The 20,773-nt window shown below is 46.7% G+C and overlaps 1 long non-coding RNA gene across 1 annotated transcript in view; it reads right to left on the bottom strand.

Moving 5' to 3' along the window:
- The window catches only part of LOC118009978, a 101,339-nt gene that overhangs the window by 26,408 nt on the left and 54,158 nt on the right, over positions 1-20,773 (bottom strand). The gene's annotated exons all lie outside the window — the stretch shown is intronic.

The raw sequence follows: 20,773 nt of genomic DNA, 5'->3' as shown, positions 1-20,773 counted from the left end.
GGAGCAAAGGCTGATGGGAGCCAGCAATAAAAGAACAAAGAATGAAATAGCACATGTTTATTTTTAAAACAAATGTCAGTTCATGGATCCTTGCCGTAGGAGCGAATTCACCCTGCCGCGTCTCCTTCAAAGCACCTGCTGCTTGTACATAGGCAGAGTGCAGTTTTTAGCTGATCCTGTTCTGCTGGTGGCCCTCTGGGCTCTGGGTCCTCGGGGATGCCCAGCGTCTCCTCAGGAGAACAGCACTGGGGCTGCCCGAGATGGTTCCATCTGAGATTCTACGAGGGCTTGTCTTCCGGACCCATTCCCAGGTGGATCACCACCCAGAAAAATGAAGAGCCGAGAGACGCCAGGCAAGGAATACCAATAATGCTGCTATTGGTAATGTAATGCTAAGGAGCCCTGACCATGTGTTCTGCATACATTTTCTCATTTAAATAATCAAACTCTGCGTATGCCTTCCACCCATCCTGCCATACTGACCATGACTCAGAAGATTAATCCGCCCCTGTGTGCCACAGCAATCAGGAAAGGTCTGGCAGGAGGTGAGTACTGGTGGAGGGGAAGGGCACCTGGTCCTTATTCCAAGAGGACCAGCCTGCTGTCTCTCACTGCCTAGCCCCCTCATTTCCTTGGGTGCTGCCTCCCTTGCTTGTCCATTATAACCTCCCCCATGCCCACGATATAATAACTCACATTAATAGAGCACGTCCTGTGGGCGAGATACAGAACCAGAAGCATCTCATATGCATTTCATTTATTCATCCTAACACTGCTTTACTGATGAGCAAACCAAAGCTCGGGGTAGTTAAGTAACCTCCACAAGGTCACATAGCTTGTAAGACCAGGGGAGACTTCAAAAGACCTCATATCCCCAATGCTTTATTATATACTGACTTCCCCTCCAACCTCCCACTTCTGCCCCCCGACCTTCCTAACGGACAAACTGACCTCACGTTTTCTCAAGCAAAGGCCCCCCTGACCTTCCAGGTCAAGTTCTTTCTTGTCTTGCCTATTAATCGGCATCACCTCACTTGACTTCCTTAATAAAACCAAGACCTGTTCTCCATCCTGCCCCCTAACAAATACTTCTTACCCGTTGCAAAATGTAATTCTTGCCGTTTCTCCCTACACCCTTTTCTGCTTAATTTTTGTGAAACCCTGGACAGACCATGAGTCTCTTTTCCACAAAGGCTCATTCTCTATTTGCTTAGGGAGCAGCTGACAGAGCATGGGGGCTACAGGTGTTCTGACCCCATACTGGTCAGAGTGAGCGAAACCCATAAAAACTCGTTGAGTCCAAGGGCGTGGGAGAAAACTATTTTCAAGAGTGCGCATGTGCAGGTGCATGAGTTTCCAGCTGCTAGGGACCCGCTGGGTGTGCGAGGAAGGGTCCTGGGTCAGCGGGGCAAACTCTCAGCTCTGCGCGGCAGGCTCTCCCCAGTGGGGAAGCTAACCCCCCCCCCATTCCCCGGGTCCCCCACCCAAAGCCCAGGTTCGCCTTCTTGGAGATCGCCACAACCCCGATCGGGCCCTGAATCACGCGTGACTCACTTGTCAGCCGATTTCTCTGCAGAAAGCTCTTAGCAGTTAATTTCTGGCTAATTTATTATCCTTCAGCTTAGCCCTACAGTGCCATTAGCCAGGAGCCTGACACGACTGAGTGAAATATTGTCTAATTTATTATCTTATTACTCCTCTGGAACAGGATCAATTAATTACCCATTAAAGTATTTCAGCTGCGGAGATTTATTAGGGGCCCTCTGCATTTTAACAGATGATTAGTTATACATGTTTGTTTGCTTGAAGAGCAGAGACTAGCAAATGAATAGAGGCGATGGAGGAAAGAGAGGGGAGAGGGAGTCCGTGCAGCAGGAGGCAGCTAATGGATCTCCTCTGACTCGGTGAAAATGGAGCAGTCAATGACAAGAATTATCGACTCATTCACTTGCGGTTTTGAGATAACCATATGTACAGCGGAAGGGGAGGAGGGGGAGAAAAACCCTCACTCAACTGCTTTTTCCATTCAATAAATTCGCTCCAGAATATATTGGATTGGGGTTTGATGGCTATTTCGTGTTTTGCAGAGTGCTGACACTGGTATGATTCAGTAATTATTGTTTCTTTTAAGTTATTGCTGTAATTTTGCTCTCTGAGATCCCAATCAATTTCTGCCTCTCAAGGGCACGCTTGAAAAGCGATATTTGAAAACAGCCCTCTGATAGATTGTGCTGCTAGACAGTGGCTGAGACAAATAGCCTAATCTGGCACAAATTAGCTTGGCTTCCACAGATAGTTTTATACAGCGATGTAAATTATATTGTCAGGCCTAGTCACTTTCCTGCTTAGAGTGCAGCTAACAAGGAACCATGGAGACATTATTGGTGCGGCCGTGCACTCCCCGGGCTGCTGCAAAGCCATTTGTAAGGGGCGAGAGAGAGAAAGAGATTGAGAAAGGGAGAGAGAGAGAGAGACTTGGGGTAACAAAAGCAAGGTAGTCAAGCAGAAGTGAGCTAGAAGAAGGAGGCGTGGAGGAAGCCCCGAGTCCTCTTGAGCAGGACGCACTAAAGCACCGCACAGGGAGGCTCCCGAGCGCGAGCTGGGCGGGTCCACTCGGTGGGAGAGACGGGGAGGGAGGGAAAAGCTCTGCTTGGAGGGCTGCAAGCCAGGGAGGCAGGGCTGCGTTGGGAAGCAGCACGGAGAGGAGCAGACCCGAACCCCATCCTCCTCTCCGCCTGGAGAAATGGTTTGCGCTGGCCTGGGCGCGGGCGAGGGCCGGGGAGCTGAGCTGAGCAGAGCTGGAGAGGAGCGTGCTGAGCGGAACGGGCGGCCCCCGCTGCATGGCCACCCTGGGCGGTACGGCAGGATGAGCTGACCGGCTCCCCCCACCCGAGGGGCCAGCCCCGGGCCCCGTGAGCACCCAACACGGCTCCGTCCTCGGCATCCTGGGGGAGGTGGGAGTTTGCTGGGCTGGGAAAGAAGCCTGCCTCCAAGGTGCCCTTCGTGTGCCAGCCTGAGAAGCATGCTGACCCCTTGTCTTCTCTGCCTGGCTTTCAGAATCCTCCGGAATCGGGCACCACTCACCTTGGCCACCACAACCCCCTGCTCCTCAGCACCGCCCCTCACCCCAGTCAGATCCATCCCTTTCACATCCTCAGCAGTCAGCTCCTCCTTCCCTTTTGCTCTCTCTCCCATCCAGTGCCCTGTCTTCTTGCACCGGAAGATCCCCACTTCTCCAGGCCTCTTCACGACCCCTCCAAATTCTACCACAGAGCCTGCTCCCGGCCTGGTGGTGGAATGCCGCCTGCCCACCATTTGGCATCTGTGGAATCAAATTCCACGTTTTCGGAGGCTCACCTTGTGTGCTGGAATAGAAGCAGGCCCAGCCCCAAGGGGCAGTAACCACCACTCACCTAACTAGCCCGGGGAGGTCCCCAGGCCCAGGGGCCATGAACCCCCTCTGGAGCGGTCATGGGTAACCTCATGAGCTTAGGGAGAGCAAAGCTCCGTTGGGGGGTGGGGGGAGGCTGCCCAGGCTGGCGCCAGAGCCTAGGCAGACATCGGTGAGTGTAGAAACACCACGTTCACCTGCGACGCACGGGCCTCAGTCTGGCTAGGCTGCAGGGGAGCCCCCGGATGGAGGCGATCAGCGGGTTTGGGTGTCCGGAGTGTGCCGCGCAGTCCTCCATCCTCCCAGCTCCGTACTTGCGCTGCCATCACGGTCAAAGGCTGTCCTTCCTGGGCAAGTGACTGAACATACATTTCTCAGAGACAGCAATGAGGACTTCACTTAACTGAAAGTCTTCTGAGGGAAAACAGCTTCCCCACACATGTCCTGGGCCTCTTTGTCTGATAATGACCCAAGCACATTTGCTGCTTTAACGGAAGTACTTGCTTTGAGTTTCATTTCATCTTACCTGCCCGTCCCATTGCCATCTGATACTTCTGAAATGCCCTCAGCCACATGTTCTCCCATTCCTGCATAGGACTAAGTTATCCCTCGGGGATTCCAGGAGGGAGACTGCTATTACTGTTTGGGTTTATTTGGAAAATGAGAGTCACATGCATAGATGACAAAAATACCACATAAGCAAGAATGATGTTGACTCTTCATCCAACCTGATAAAAATATTGTCGTCAGGCAGAAGGACACTTTTATTCCTTTAACCCTACCGTGTGACAGATAACGCTTTACATAGCTCACCCTGTCTAAATTAATTTGTAAAAACAGACTCCAAAATGTATGATAGCTCCAACACAATAGAAGTTTGTGCCCCACTTACACGAGGCTAGAATATCATCCCTAACAAGTGGGGTGGTGCTCCTCCAAGCGGGTAGTGGGGGCCCAGCATCCTTCCGTCTTGTGGCTCTCGTCTTCACCATGGGGCTCCAAGCTCTTTGGGCTAAGTTCTGCCTCAAGTCTGAAAGGGAAAGATCATGGAAGTTTGCCCCTGAGAGGTTTCTAATGGGCCAGGCCTGGAAGTAGCCTGTGTCACTCCCACTCACGTTGGATCTAGAAGAAATATTTATAGATGGTATTCATAAACGGACTACTTTTTTAAGCAAGCTCTGCCCTCAACATGGGGCTTGAACTCACAAGCCTGAGATCTAGAATCACATGCTCTGCCGACTGAGCCAGCCAAGCGTCCCTATAGATGGACTTTTAGATACCACCGCTTGGCCCTAGCTGGGCAGCTCCCGGCAAGAAATCCTCTGTGCTATAGGAAGAACCAAGAATCTTTGATGGACAGCTGGTCATCTCTGCCACACCCTCTAAGCATTTTACACATGAGGAAACAGAGTATAATGTCAGAGCTAAATTTAAATCCAGGTGTGTCTTACACCAAAGCCTATGCTTATTCCACTCCACCAAATTAAACTATACAGGAAAAGAAAAGAAAATCAGTGCATAAACTTCCAAGAAAATAGTCCATCAACTTCCCCAAGACTCAAGTTGGAGAACTGGTTCTAGAACACCTAGTTCTAAGAGCTCTTAAAGTCTGACATGTGGACCCTGAGCCATACTGGACCCGGAACTCAGGAAGCAGAAGCTAGATTCATCTCCTTTAAGAGCAAGAACAGAGATTACTACCCAATTTGCACATGATGACACTGAGGTTCAGAGAGGCTAAGTGATTTATTTAAGGTTGCACAGCTAAGTGGGCCACCGGCAGGACTACAGCCTAGTCTTCTCACTCTGAGTCAAGGGCACAGTCCTCAGCTCTCCACCCCTCCCACCTCATTGAGGTTTTTCACACCAGAGCTGGAAATGAAATCAGAGACCAACATACTCTCCATGCAGAAAGACTGTTTAGAGCACCTCTTAACTATAACCTGAATCTAGAAATATGGGTCTTTTGAGGACCCTGCTCTCCCTATTCCTAAATTTGAAAAAATTGAAGACCCCACCAATATGGAGGTCAGAAGAGTCTCCCTCAAGTCACAGGGGAGAAGGACAAAACTGCTCAAAGGAAAAGACTGTGTACTATTTTTTTAATATCCTCAAGGCTTCATATTGTACTTGAAAATCTAAGGGCTGTGCAACAAACATCTATTAGATGCATGTATGAATGAGTAAATGAATGCATTCCCCATTTTCCCAGCAAGAACTAGTAATCAAGATGAATTTCAGGCAGAAAGTGGAAAAAGAAAAAATAAGTCTCTTTTATTTCTCTCTTTGTTTTTGAGCCATAACTTTTTGTATTCTCTTTTTTGTGTTTTTTCTAGTAATTATAATGCATAGTCTTAACTTTTCACAATCTGTTTAGAATTCCCATTGTATCTTTTCATGCAAAATGTAAAAACTTTGCCACTGGATAGGTCAGTTCACCATCTCTCCCCATCTTTTCTGCCATGGTTGGTGGCCCTATTTATCACAACTGCTCATGTTATAAAGCCCACAAGACAACGTTAGAACATGCGCTATAAATGTCATGTGTATTTTAGAGAAATTAAGAAACGAAAAATAGTATTTTTTTTATTTACTCCATATACTTACCATTTTTTGATGTTCTTCACCCTTTCCTGAAGATCTGCTTTTCCATTTGGTATCATTTCATTCCAAAGAACTTCCTGCAGCATTTGTTGTCATGCGGGTCAGCTGACAGTGAACTCACTTGGCTTTCTTTTAGCTAAAAATGTCTTTATTTTGCCTTTGTTCTTGGAAAATATTTTCACCAGCTATAAATTTGGGGTGGACAGAGGCTTTTTTTAAGCACTTTAAAGATGGCCTTCCATGATTTTCTTGCCTCTGTCAACTCATTGTCTTCCTATATATAAAGCGTCCTTTTGAGATACCTGGGTGGCTCAGTTGGTTAAGCAACCTACCCTTGATTTCAACTCAGGTCATGATCTCAGGGCCATGAGATGGAGCCCCAAGTCGAGCCCCACATCAGGCTCTGCGCTTAGCTGAGTCTGCTTCTCTCCCTCTCCCTCTGGCCCTCCCTGCCTGCTGTCTCTCTCTCTCTCTTTCTCTCTCTCTCTCTCTAATAAAAAAAAATCTTTAGATAAATAAATAAAGCATCCTTTTGCTCTGACCGCTCTCAAGATTTTCTCTCTCTCCTCTGGTTTTTCATAATTTAACTATGATGTGCCAAGTCATTGTTTTCTCCATATTTGTCTTGTTTGGGGTTTGCTGAGACTTTTTTTTTTTTTTTTTAAGTAAGCTCATGACCCTGAGATCAAGACCTGAGCCAAAATCAAGAGTCAGTACGCTTAACTGAATGAGCCACCCAGGAGCCCCTGCTGATATTCTTGAATCTGTAAATTTGTCTTTTATCACATTTGGGAAATATTTTTTCATTATTTCTTCACATTATTTCTTTCTATTCTTTCTGTTTTTCTTTTTCCTTTCCATTCTTTCTTAAGGATAGATAATTTATATTAATCTACCTTCTAGTTCACAGACTATTTCTTCATCATCTCTTCTGCTTTTAAGTCCATCCGGTGAATTTTTACTTCAAATATTTTATTTTCAACTTCTGTTTGGTCTTTTTTAACAGTTTCTATTTCTTCTTTAAGGTTATATATTTTTTCATTTATTTCAGGCATATTTTCTCATATGTTAATGAGTATAGTAATAACAACTAATTTAAAATCCTTTTTCTACTAATTCCAACATTTGGGTCACGTAGGGATCAGTCTTCACTGATTGTGCTTTCTCTTGAAAACAAGTCACATTTTTCTAGCTCTTTCTGTACTGGGTAACTGTGAATTATATTCTGGACATGGCGAATGTTGTGTTGTGGGTACTCTGAATTTTGTTACATTCTGCTGAAGAGTGTGAAATTGCTACTGTTGCAGTTGTTGTTGTTATAACAACAATTAAGGCGATTAGATTGGTTGGGCTGAAATTGTCAGTTCTGTCTCTTGGGTGGCAGCTTAAATCTCAGTCTGATTCTTCTATTTTTAGCTGAGCTGCTTGGATTCTACCCCATGCATGCTGGAACCTGAGATTTGGGTACAGTTTATATTTAGCAGCCACAGTTGCCCAAAACTCTGTCATCTGATTCTTTAGGCCAGGAAAATTGCAGGTTTCCTAGAGGAGTTTTAGCTGCCCCACGTGGGATGGATTGCAGCTAAAGGCCACAATAATGGGAAACTTATCCTACACTATCCCTTCTCCCAGGTGTCAACTGTGCCTTCAGGTGGCTGCTTCTTGAATTTTGTCTAGAGCTTACAGTTATTGTCTGTTTGGAGGTGGTTCATCTGATAGGCTCCTACTTGACCATGCCAGAAGTAGAACCCTCCCAGTGTATTTTGAGGGGGGGAAAAGGCCAGCTGTTCTGATAAGACCACCCCTTATAGTTCCTTGTCCTACTGTATGTCATAAAACTTTCCCAAACTTTCAAAGGTGAAAGAGGTGTGCTTGTGGTGGGGGTGTGAAAGGAACAGAATCCAACTAAAAATTCAGACATGACTGGCTCTTTAACATGCATCATTACACCTGTCTTTAACGTGTCAACAAGCATTTACTGGGTATCTGCTGTGTGCCAAACAGGGAAATTTCAACCAGGGCTCTTAATGGATAGGGTACCTCAAAGCTCTTCCAACCCTGATTAATATGAATATATAGGTTGTCCTGTACCACGTGCGGCACAATTAACAATAATAGTTACTATTCTGAGTGTCAAATGTGTGCCAAGCACTGGCTCTAACCATCACAAGAATCCTGCATCTTTGTCATCTCTAGTTTATACGAGCAGTGCTGTGAGGTGGAAAATGCTCAGGTGTCAGAGTTAGATAAGCGTAGGTTTCGATCTTCATTTGACACTAACTAAATGACCACAGCCTAAGACCAATTGCTTAACATCTACAAGCCTCAGTTAACTTACCTATAAACTGAGCATTCAAAGTTGTCATAATGATAAGAAATAGCAGGAAAAGAACACCTAACATGGAACCTGGCTCATCTAGCTACCATTCTTTTTATAGACGAGGATATTTAAGATTAGGAAGTTTAAATAACTTGCTCTGTGAGGAAGTTATCTTGCTCTGTAACAGGAAGCTATCTTGTCACCTAATAAGTGTCATAACTGGGCTTCAACCTCATTCATGTCTTTGCACTTCCTTGATAGCTGGCTGCATTATCTCCAGAATAACCACCAATTATTGAGGACCTATTATGTCCAAGAACTACTTAGGTGCTTAACATACACAGAGATAGACCTGAAACTAACCAAAAGATAAATAATAATAATAATAAGACCCTTGGATCTAGTCACTTTTTCCCCTTATGGAGTCATCAGAATTATTAGATCCTTAAGGTATCTCTCACTAACCCACAGTTAAGGTCTTCCCTTGGAGGAAGCACCTTCCCTTGATGGAGTTGCTGTCTACCCCAAAATCCCAGAATAAGACACACTGGCTACTCAGCTAGAGAGGCAGAGGCCCTCTAAATGCTCCCTGGTACCCCCTTTATTCAAGAATACATTTAAATGGCTCAGGGGGGTGGGGAGAGAATGAAGTTTGGACAGAAAAATATTTAAGGCCCCCTCAAGCCAATGATACAGTCAACAGCCCTCTGCTCCTTTCTGTGCATAGGAGAGTCAACCTGGGTATCATTCACTCATTTTATATCTTGCATTTCAATCAAATTCTGAGCTACAATAAGATTTCCTTTGTCAAGCCATCCCTAGTGGGTTCAAGATTCTTGATGAGTATATACAGACCTTCCACACCCACATAGTTATTTAAAATGATCACTGAATTCACTCAAAAACAATTATCTAGTAGGTTGGCCAGATCTCACTTCTCTCCTATATAGCATAGCATGTTTTATCGTTTCTGTTCATTATCCCACATTGTTGACTTCCAGGTTGATGTTAAATCTCAGTCACATTGTTAGACCTACTGGTGTATCTATTCATGCATTTATCTGTTCAACAAATGATCCTCAAATGCCTGCCTGTGTCCGACACAGAAATGAGAGATATGCACAGTGATGTTTCATGATCTCTATCACAGCCCGATACAGTGGACAGCACCCTGGTCCTGAGCCGGAGATCTGGACTCAAGCTCTGTCTCCTTTATTCACCAAATGAAAGACCTCAGTTAAGTCATTTAACTTCATGGACTCTCAGTTTGCACATCTGTAAAGTGGGAATAATTTGCCTGACATCTCTAACTAACAGGGTCTTGTGAGGTTCAAATAAACTTATATAAACAAAAGCATTAAAATTGTAAAATCATATATTAATATAAGTTATCATTCTAATTAAATATTACATATCATTTATATTTATTGCTTTATGTTTTCTTCACTGTACATCCCTAATAATTTTCATGGGCAGAGGTATTACTATTATTATAATAGGTAAGCACTACTACATCATTATACAAAGAAAGGCTTTGCCTAGAGCAGGAGAGGGTGAGGGAATTTTCCGAAGATAGTAATTTTTGCCAAATGCTTTCATTTGTTTTCTTCATCAAATAAAGAAGGCAGCCCAGCTTTCTTGGAGCTTACAATATAGTCACAAGTACAGATACTGGTCATTTAATTATTGGTTTAATTAGCGTTAGTAAAAAAGAATTAAGAGGTGCCATAGGAGCACAGAATAAGGAGAGGGCCCTAGTAAGAAAATAATCCCAAAGCTGAGCTCTGGGAGATAAGGAATAGTTAACCAAGCAGGGAGGGAAGTAGAAGGAGCGCTCCCACAAAGAGAGTAGTATGTTTGAAAGACAAGAATCAAGGGATAGCATAGCTGATTTTAAAAGGTGTCAAAATAGGAGTGCCTGGTTGGTTCAGTTGGCTGGTGCCCAATTCGGTCTCCGCTCAGGTCATGATCTTGGCAAGGTCACAGGATGGGGCTCCGCACTCGGTGGGGAGTCTGCTTGGGATTCTCTCCCTCTACCTCTGCCCCTCCCCCCTGCTCACGCACTTTCTCTCTCTCTTTCTCTAAAATAAATAAATCTTAAAAAAGAAAAAAAGGTGTCAAAACAAACCGATATGTCAGGCCTGGAGAGAACCAAGATCAAAGAGGCATGAAATCAGCCTGGTGACTCAAGCAGAGGTCACGTCGGCAGGGTCTTCTAGAGCACATTACAAATTTGGGTTCATGAAAAGCCATTGGAGGATCTTAAGCAGGAGTAATATTATCATATTTTCATTTGTATAATGTAACTTTGACAACGGAATGGGAAATAGATCTGAAGGGGCAGGGGTAAGTGTAGGAAGGCCAGTTAAGAGCCTATTGCAATGATCCAAGGAAGAGATAATGGTGCCTCGTACTAAGCTGGTGGCAGTGGGGTAGAGAAGGGTCTAGATCTAAAATATGTAAGAGATATAAATGGCTAGAGTTCGAGAAATACTGATGTGCAGCAGTGAAAGAGAAAGAGAGAACTCAAGACTGGTTCCAAGTTTCTGGTTTGAGCAACTGGGTATGACAATGATGCTCGCCCAGAGAGGTAACTGAAGGAGCAGGGTGGAAGGGGAAGATAATGAAGGGGTTTGGGAAATATTAAGTTCGAGGTGCCTGTGGCAGAGACTGCTAATCGTCCTCCCAGCCTACATTCTGGGGAGCTAGGGGATGAAGGGAAGCTACCAAGAAACTTGGTCTGACTAGTCAGTTGGATAAAACTTGTCCTTGTGCCTTAGGTCATTTTAATAAATGTGCTTAATTTCCTAAAATTCTATACTGGGGGGGTGGTGATGACATCCAGGATCTTCTATTTCTTATTTCACAACAGAGTGTCCCGGGTCTTCACTGATACAAGGCTGCCCAGGTGATACCCCATTTCCTAGCTTAGCTCACAACTAGGTATGGCCCCGTGGGTTGGGTGTGTAAGCTCCATACACAACTACTGGCTCACTTTCTGGAAAGGGAGCTAGGTGCCTTTAGCTTCCTCTTCCCCCTTCATGCATGCTGGAACACAGTGCTTTGAGCCATTTTTCACCCTGTGGAAGAGTGGACAGTGTTCTAGATGGTGGAGTAAGAGGATAGAAAAAACCTACATCCCTGGACAACTTCATGAAACAGAACCACTTGCCCTCCCTGGAATGCCCAGAAACTCTGGACTATGGTGTGAAAGAGAAATAAATTACAGTCTTATTTGAACCACTGCATTTTCCACTCTGTTTTAGCAGAATAGCCCAGTGGAAATGCTTGGTAAAAAGGCGGAGAGAGCATCTCAGGAAAGTTGGAGCATCTTCAGAACGTAAAAAGCTATTGAAACCATGGCAAAGAAATAAATAGCCTTGGCAAGAGAGGAAAGTGGGTGAGAAAGCAGAGACTTGGTCAAAACCCTCAGGACGCCAACAGAAAAGTCAGGTGCTAAAACCCCAGCTGATGAAGCCACCTGACAATGGCCAGTAAAGGGAGCAGACTCCAGGAGGATGTGGTCCTCCACAAGGGAGCAGGTGGTGCTGGGAGGAAGCATGCAACATTAGCATCTGTTCGTGTCAGTGGCTTGGAGCTCACTGGTGACCTTGGGGAGAAACTTCAAGGACACAGAGGGGAGCAGAAGCAATGCCCAAGGAAACTGAGAGGCAACAGAAGTGATGAGTGGAGCATGGTTGTTCAGAAAGTGTGGCTGGAGAGAGCAGGGGCGAGGTAGCTAGTCTAGAGATTATGGCAGGGGCGGCATTTTTTTTAAGATGGAAGAGATTCGGGTATGTGTCGGTGCTAAAGATAAAGGGAAGCACAAATATAAGTCGTAGCTCTGGGTCATAAGAAGCTGAGGAATAATGGAATGATTTAGAGTACAGGTGGAATGGCCACAGAGGAAAGAAAAGGATAGGGCTTCTATTTTATCAGAAGGGAAGCGTTTTGGGGCGCCTGGGTGGCTCAGTCCATTAAGCGTCTGCCTTCGGCTCTGGTCATGATCCCAGGGTCCTGGGATGGAGCCCCACGTCAGGATCCCTGCTCAGTGGGGAGCCTGCACCTCCCTCTCCTCATGCTCATGCTCTCTCTCGCTATCTCTGTCGCTATCTCTGTCTCTCTCCCTCAAAAAAAAAAAAAAAAAAGAAGGGAAGCGTTTTGCAAGCGCACATCTGTTCCACCAGACTGAGTCAAGGTTCACAACCCCTTTCTGCCATCACATTAGATGAGCATTACCAAATTAGTCAAGTGGCACGAATAAAGAATTTAGGAATTAACATTTTTAATAACGGTCTCTTTTTTGCAGAATTTTGAAGCCAACCTAGTTAGTGGATGGTGGATGCCGAAAGTGTCCACATTTTATTATGCGCATGAATATGTGTATACAAAATACAGGCAAATCCCAGTTAGAAAGCTAGAATAAGAGCCTCTTGAAGGCAGGAATTTTATACAATTTTTGTTTGTGTCCCCAGCACATGCTCAATAAATATTTCAAGGATTCGGTTAAGACTAGGTTTCACAAAACAGTTACTTTTCTTTACCAACAATTTTACCACCAGGTACATTTGAACTACCCAGTAACCCTGATGCATTTAAACTTTGAATAAAAACTTATATTTGAGTTCTGGCTATAAATACCTTCAGTATTTTGAATTATTACCATCGAATCTAGCCACTCCAGTATGTTAGGGACATAACTATTAAGTAAAATCAAGCACCCCAAACCTCTTAAATCAGTGAGAAGAGGTTATAGCAATGGCAGAAGATATCAGTGGCAGAAAACATTTCTGAAATTTCAAAAGCTAGGAGGTGGTGAGTGGGGAAAGGAGGATACAGAGGACCCTAACCTGACTAGCCAGTTGGATCAACTTTGTCTCTGTGCCTCGGGTCATTTTAACAGATTTCCTTCATTTCTTCTCATTCTATCATGGGTTGACAAAGTCCAGGGCCTACCTATCTATCTTGCCCCTGAGGTGAGGTTCTCCTTGAGGCGGAGAAGTGATTATGGGAAGGAGATATGCAGCTACACATGTTCTGGTACCACTTTTTACTGAAGCTCTGAAACTCACCCTACCATGTCCTTGGTTTCGGAATCATTGGTCTATTCACCCTCTTTGCCACCTGTCAGATGTAACTAAGACACACTGACAGTTCCTGGAGAGCTGTGTTTCTCTCTTCTGGGTCATGCAAGTCACCCTCAAGAACACAGCACGGACGACTGTGGGGGATGCGAACCCCCGCCTTCAGTCTTTATCTGCCTGGAGTGACTGGGGACAGAGAAACGCACTCCAGAGAGAGGCGAGCCGGTCTCACCCCTTCATTTGTGGGTGAGAAGGCCCACCTAGGACGTGAAGCGATTTGCCCGAGGTCATCAGCCTTGGTGAGCAGCGGGCTCGGACTAGGATCTGATCTCCAGGCTCCTGGCCCAGGGTTTCCCTGAGAGACCCCCAAATTAAGACATTCTCCCCTTTGCAAACATCTACTCCTAGCCATTCCTATCTTTTTTATACCGGTCAGGAAGGAGAAGAATATATGCCTCTCTGTCCATATGTTCTATGTTTTCTAGGATAAGAAATCACTGGGGGCCAGATCAGTCCCTGAGGGACATATGCTTTCCATTCTCCAGCCTATTGTTTTCTACAAAAGCCTCCAAGAGGTCACGGAGACTTGAAAACCCACCTTCATGAGCCAACTTACTTCTCAGCATCTTCATACCACCTTTGTCCCCCCCATCATAAATTATTCCCAAATATCTGACCTGCCCGGGCTCCCTATTCCATTTCATAAATTCGTAAATTTGTCCCCTCAAAGCAAGGCATCTAAGCCTTCCAGGGCCACCCGGTCCACAGCCATGCCTCAGAGATGGCCAGGGAGCAAAGATAATCCTCGGAAGAAAGAGGTGCACCTCCAGGGCCCTTTTATGTCTCCCAGGCATTTGCACACATATATTTATACATGCAGAAGCATGCACACACATGCAAACACACACACGCACATATGTGGCCACCACATGAGCCAAAATGCAAAAAAAAAAAAAAAAAAAAGACCCATGCAGGAGAGGAGAAAATGTCCCCTTTTTATCTGCAGGCTGCCTCCAGCAAAAGCATTCCTAAATACGATAGGTTAAATATATTGCTGCCATTACACTCTACAAGAAACACATTCCATAAAAACGAAGGTGCTGTAAATTATACAAATATGATGCTAACAAGCCAGGAAATGCGCCGCTAATGAGGTCAGCTACAGAACTCCCGCAGCGCTGCAAATCAGGTGCCAACCCTGCATGTGAGGTACAAGAACGGCATTGGGTCAGCATTTTCCAAGTGCGTCTGTAACCTGCTGTTTGGTGTATGGTTACACAGGTAGATAAAAAGCCTCTGCTTCTCCCCCCACGGCAGCCCCTCAACTTTGTTTATGTGTCAAATATCCAAGCCACCAGACGAGCATGCTCTGCATTAATGTACCTGACTATTATGCCTATTGTTCTCCTGCTCGGAGTAGAGAATTAGTCACTCAGATGTGTAAATATTGGTTACAGTTTTGAAGCATGCAAGCTTTGTGTTTCTATCAGCCCCATTCCTGGAGGAATTATGCATGCTGTTGGCATCGGGTTTTGTACACACTGTATTTGCTAAAGCTCTAAAAATCAAATAAACATGTTCTCGGCTCCTGAATTATTAGTCCATTCACCATCTTTCCCTGTTAGGGGGGGAAACAATAAACACGCCGAAATGTGGCATTTAGGAACTGCAACAAGATTTCTGCTTGGCATTTACAAGTTGGAGAACAATTGAACACCTTTCCTATGCCTTTGTCACAAGGCCTTCCGCACAGAGAGCCAAGAAGGCTCTGAGATCGCTCCTGACCCCTAGGTGAACGTGACCTTCACCTTGGGTTGGGGTGCAGCCTCCGCTCACGGACATGCGTCAGATGCAGGGACTGGTGCTTCTCCCAGAGATGAGGGCAGAGAGGGAGGTCAAGAATCTGGGCATTGAGGAAATCCATACCACCCAAATTTGGAGGCCAGAGCCACAGCTGCTAAGAGGAGCCTGGCTTTTCCCTCGGAGAGTTCTAGCTTCTATTTCCTGCCCGCGGTTGGGATTAGTAGAGCTCCAAGACAGAGCTGAAGAGGTTAGATTTACCCCATACACCGAAGATCCCCTCAAACTAGCAGCCGTTTGGAAGCAGAGGGCAGCCAGTTTGATCAGCCAATCCCATGGTATTTCTTGGCACATTTTTTTGCCCCGCCAGGATCCAGGGTAGTTAAGGTTTAAAGCCATTGAGGGCGAGCGAATAGAAAAGTGAGAAGTTTCATGTGAGATGCACTAAAGGATGTAAGGGCACATTTAGCAGACAAATAGGATCACAAAAATATCTCCTACATCCCCCGATGCTAAGCAAGTACAGCTTCAATTTCGAGCCAGCAGCAGGGGTGGGAGGTCGTTTTGTTCTGAACCGCCTGGCCTAGCCCTAGTCTCCGACACCTGTTTATACTCTATGGCGAAGGCTCTGTCGAGTCTGCTCTCCGCAGTCTAGGGGCCCTGCCGTGGATCTATTTGTATACACATATCCTCAGGTTTGGAAATAACTTCAGCACATAAATGCCATTATTTCCAGCAGAGTTGGTGTAAACCGTATTTACTACTCAAACACTCAGCTAAAAATCGAGCTGTAAGGGAACAGAGGCAGGAGCACGACAACAACAAAGAAATCAGTAACAGCTACAAACCACAACCACAAATCAAACAAATCCGTAAAGTGGCCTTGAGGCGGGAAGCACAAAGTGCAGACGTAACAAGGTGGTGGGCAGTGGCTGTGCTCTACACAGAGGAAAGGAAACTGAATTCGCAATTCCCAGCTCTACATGAAATACAGGCTGCATGTGGGGAGCACACGGGGAGGTAAAAAGGCACAAGGAAGGTATGGGGGGAGGGGGACACAGTGAGAAGCACTAAGTTGTTCTCACTCCCCCCCAAAAAATCTCAACAGTCCATGTGATCGTAGACAAGGGGATCTTAGGGTCTACGTGGAGCACAGGAGCCGTCCTGACATTCCACAGTTACCCGATTATCCAGCACCGTCCAGACAAGGGGAAATATCAAATGGGCAGCCCGCACACAAGCCAAGACTCTCTTCCCTTGGAGGTGTGAATTGCCTTGCTTCACTCCTCCAATCGAGAACGATAAAGCCACAACACCAGAGCCTCACTCACACCCCACGTGGGAATTTCCACTCATTCATTTTCCTGACATGCATTTGCTAAGCACCTGCTGTATGTTTGGCGCTAGAGAAGACAGAAATGTCTGTGAGACCCTGTGGTCTCACAGGAGAATAAGAAACGTTAAATAAGAAAATCATGATGATAGGGCGCCTGGGTGGCTCAGTTGGTTAAGCCACTGCCTTCAGCTCAGGTCATGATCCTGGAGTCCCGGGATCGAGTCCCGCATCGGGCTCCCTGCTCGGCGGGGAGTCTGCTTCTCCCTCTGACCCTCCCCCTTCTCATGCTCTGTCTCTCTATCTCATTCTCTCTCTCAAATAAATAAATAAAATCTTTAAAAAAAATAAAAAGAAAATCATGATGATATAAGAAAATGACAATGCTTTTCAGAAAAAAAAAAAAAATCCAAAAAGCAGTGTGCGATCGATGACCAAGGGAGCCAGTGATACGGGCTGTCAGTGCTAACGGTGTCCCAAGTGAAGAGAGAGCCCTATATGCTGGGTGAGCCAGGAGGACTTCAAGGAGGCAGTGGGCTTTGAAGGTAGACAGGACTCAGCTGGGCAGAACAGAGAAAGAAGCAGCATGGATGCAGGAGGATTGTGTGGGGGTAAAGGCCAGGAGGTGGAAACAAACATGGCATGTTCAGGAAGTCGAAAGTGGCCACTGTGACGGATAAGTGGATATGCTTCTGTAGGAGATTTCTCCCCAGGAGAACAGAGGCAGGTAAAAGTTTGTTTCTACTGAACACCAACCAAGCTGATGTTAGAGATCGGGTCATGTTTAAAAACCGCCTGTAATGAACACAGGGCAGCCTTCAATAGAAGGAAAGACCCATATTCGTCTATCTTACATACATTTGCCTCTTGGGAAGAGGAGCAGATGCCAGGATAGACACAAGGCTAGCTGTGGACGAGGGTGGATGCCTCTGTCTGCAGCCTGTGTGTGTCCACTCACTACCAGTGTGCCCGGGGGGCTCTTGTGCCCCCCTTCCTCCTGGAAAGCACTGAAGCAGAGGAGGACGCCTCCCAACAGCCCGGCAAAATGTGTGTGTTTGGGGAAAAAGGGAGGTTCACGGGGGAGGGAGACAGGCTGGTGGAAGGTACTCGAACTCTGTGGGAAGGTCGGCTGTTTGGAATGAGGATGAGTTGAGAATCACCATAACCCAGAACAGACAAAGTGTGAAATATTCATTTTTCTCTTTCATTTCACACTATTTTTACGAGACCTCTGTGGAGTTGCTGTAGCGAAGCCCTTGGCTTGAGCCTGTGGGGTTGGCAGATTTATTACTGAATAAAAAAGAAAGGAGAAGGAGGAGAAGAAGAAGAAGGAGAAGGAGGAGGAGGAGGAGGAGAAGAAGAAGAAGAAGAAGAAGAAGAAGAAGAAGAAGAAGAAGAAGAAGAAGAAGAAGAAGAAGAAGAAGAAGAAAAAGAAGGAGGAGGAGGAGGGGGAGGGGGGAGGAGGAGGAGGAGGAGGAGGAGGAGGAGGAGAAGAAGAAGAAGAAGAAGAAGAAGGAGGAGGAGGAGGAGGAGGAGGAAAGAAAACAGTTCAGCTGTCTGGCCAGGTAGAAGGGATCATCTCTACGTGAAAGAAACCAGACCAAAAATGACTTGCACAGGCCGAGGGAAGGACCCCTGCTCTGCCCAAAGCTGTGGGCCTTCTGTTGCAGCCAAAATTGCTACTCATTCTTCAAACAATTCTTAATCCTGTCCCCAATCTGGTTGCGGGAAGCAAACTGTCTCTCTCACAGACACTGTCCCCGGACCTTTCGGAGGCAACCTCTCCATGTCCGGGCCACCGTGGCAGAAATTGCCAGCCTGGCGCATGCTGGCGATGGGCCCTTGCCTGAAGGCAGCCCCCAGCTGGGTCACACAGGGGACCTGCATGCCGGGCTTACAGAGAAGCACCAAATCTGTACTAGAACCTCTGCCCCGACCCTTCCCCGTCCTTTCCCCGAGGCTCAGCCCAGAACCAGCCTGGCCTTAAGTCAAATACTTAATCTCATTTCACAATCCGGAAGGCCCTAAGAGTACCACAAATGGCTAATTGGAAGGTACAAGATGCTCTTCCACTCACATCATCCCGGTCGACCGATTTTCCATTTTAACTGATTTTACTAAACTCTTGCTGTGTGCCAAGCACTGTGCTAGGCCCTGGGCGTATGAAGGGCATTAAGATGGAGCCCCTGACCTTGGGACAATGCCCACAGACCCACGGGCTGCTTCCCCCAGCCCCCACTTGGGTAGACATTACTTGCATACCCGGGGAATAGTTGAAGAAACCAGAATTCCAAGAGACTGGGCACTAACCCAAGGCCACAGAGCCCACAGAGGAAAAATCCACACCTGGGGGCCAGCTCATCGGACTCACCATTCTGCAGGTTCCACACCCTCTGAAGCGGTTCTCCAGAGGCTCTGCTTCTTGTGTTTGTCTCACTCCTCCCTCCATCCTTAGAACACACCGCTCTCTTAACTTCTCTTCTCCAGGGAGCTGTGCTGCTTCTCGCCTTTATCAAAGGCCACACTCACCCCGTAGAGAAGATCTCATTCCTATCAGCCCACCTGCCTGCTCCCCAGTACCTGAGCCTGTTGTCTTGTTCCGGCTTCTTGCTGCTTGCTTGCCTTGGCCATTGGAGAACTGGTTGGCTCTTCTCACCTCTCTAAATCTTCTACTCCCCAAACTCCACCGGCTCCCTAGAACCTGAAGTTCCAAAGGTCCTGGTTGGAGGCTCCTTGCCAAACCCACCAGGAATAAAGGAGCCATGCCCCCAGCACCTCTGCTGAGTGTCCCTGCCATCCTGCGGGAGCATCCCTCTTGGCCTCAGCTATCAGCTCCCTGTCCCACACCCCTCTCCTCACTCCAGCCCCAAGGAAGTGAGGGATTCGTGTTTGCAAAGTGCTGTGAGGAAGAAAAGAACCAAGTACTTCCCATCCACAGGAAGAAAGCAATTTTAATTGAAAAATGAAATCACAGATTACATGCAAATCTTTGTTGGCAAATTTCAATTACCATCAAATTAAATGCATAGCTAAGCTAAGCATCTTCGGGACACTCCATTTAATGTTTTCCCGGATATGTCCGCAGCAATCAGAGGAGGCATGATAGGTGTCCTCCTGCAGAATGAGTCCTCGGGAAGAACTCAGGGAGCTCCAGCTCTAGCCCCCTGGGGTCCCCGCATGCAGACCTTAAACAAGCTTATCTCACCTGGGTAGTGGGAAAAGAGGGCAGGAAAAGGCAGGAGTTCCCACTGGTTTTACCCATTCAGCTTCCTGTCTTTCAAAAACAGTGGGCATCAGAAAAGGAAAAATTAGAAAATATTCTTCAAGCAGCAATATGAAAAATTGTGCCCCCCAAGTTACCTCACCTTTTCCTCTTATTTTATAGAGGAGAACACTGAAGCTCAGTGAACCCCTTGATCAAGCTGAGACACGAACACGGACTCCATCCTGCCCAGGACAGGGTTGTGTTCCGAGATGCTCTCGAGAGCCCTAAGGGACGGGGTTCACCCTCTGCGGGAAGCCGGGGATGGTAAAGCTGCCTCCATCCTGCTATTTATCAATCCTATTCTCAGATGCTACTTTGTCTCGTTGGCTGTGTCAGGCACTTTGCTCCCTGCCACATCCCATTGCGGTCCCTGGGACCGCCAAACCGGGAGAGCTGACCCCTTGCGTCCCTCGCCGCCACGATCACATCACGCGGGCGCTGTGTGTCCCCATGTGGACACTGCCACAGCGGCCTCCGAGACTGGTTTTAGAACAGTCTCTCCGCCCAGGCTATAAAGCGCGTTAGGGAAAGAGCCACAGTCGTTAACCTGCGCATTGCTCTCTCTGTGTCCCGTGCGCTTGAGTCCGTCCTCTAGTGTGTATTAATGAACAGTAATCCACACTTGAAAGAAAACGCTAACATCATGGTGGCAGTTGCTCCAAGAAAGTGGAAATGTCCATATGAAGCTTTACCCTGAACTGCAAGGAGGTTCTCCTAGATGTCTTCCATCCAAGCAGGAAGTTTCTTATCACCAGGCGATAATTTCCATGTTGGCCAACACCCAAGTGGCTGGGAGACGCCAAGGAGGATTCAATTAAGCCATAGTCATGCCCATCACAGCATGCACCTTGCCCTGGGACACCCCTCCTCCTGCCTGCTGTCAGACCCCGACCTTCTGCACACCTGCGCGGGTGGGGTGGGGAGACGGGAGAAGGATGTGATTTTCAGGCCTGTCCCCAGAGTGGGACGAACAGTT

Source organism: Mirounga leonina, unplaced genomic scaffold, assembly GCF_011800145.1.
Source record: "Mirounga leonina isolate KUSES-001 unplaced genomic scaffold, KU_Mleo_1.0 Mir_128, whole genome shotgun sequence".
Classification (NCBI taxonomy): Eukaryota; Metazoa; Chordata; class Mammalia; order Carnivora; family Phocidae; genus Mirounga; species Mirounga leonina.
This window is presented reverse-complemented; position numbering and strand designations above follow the sequence as displayed.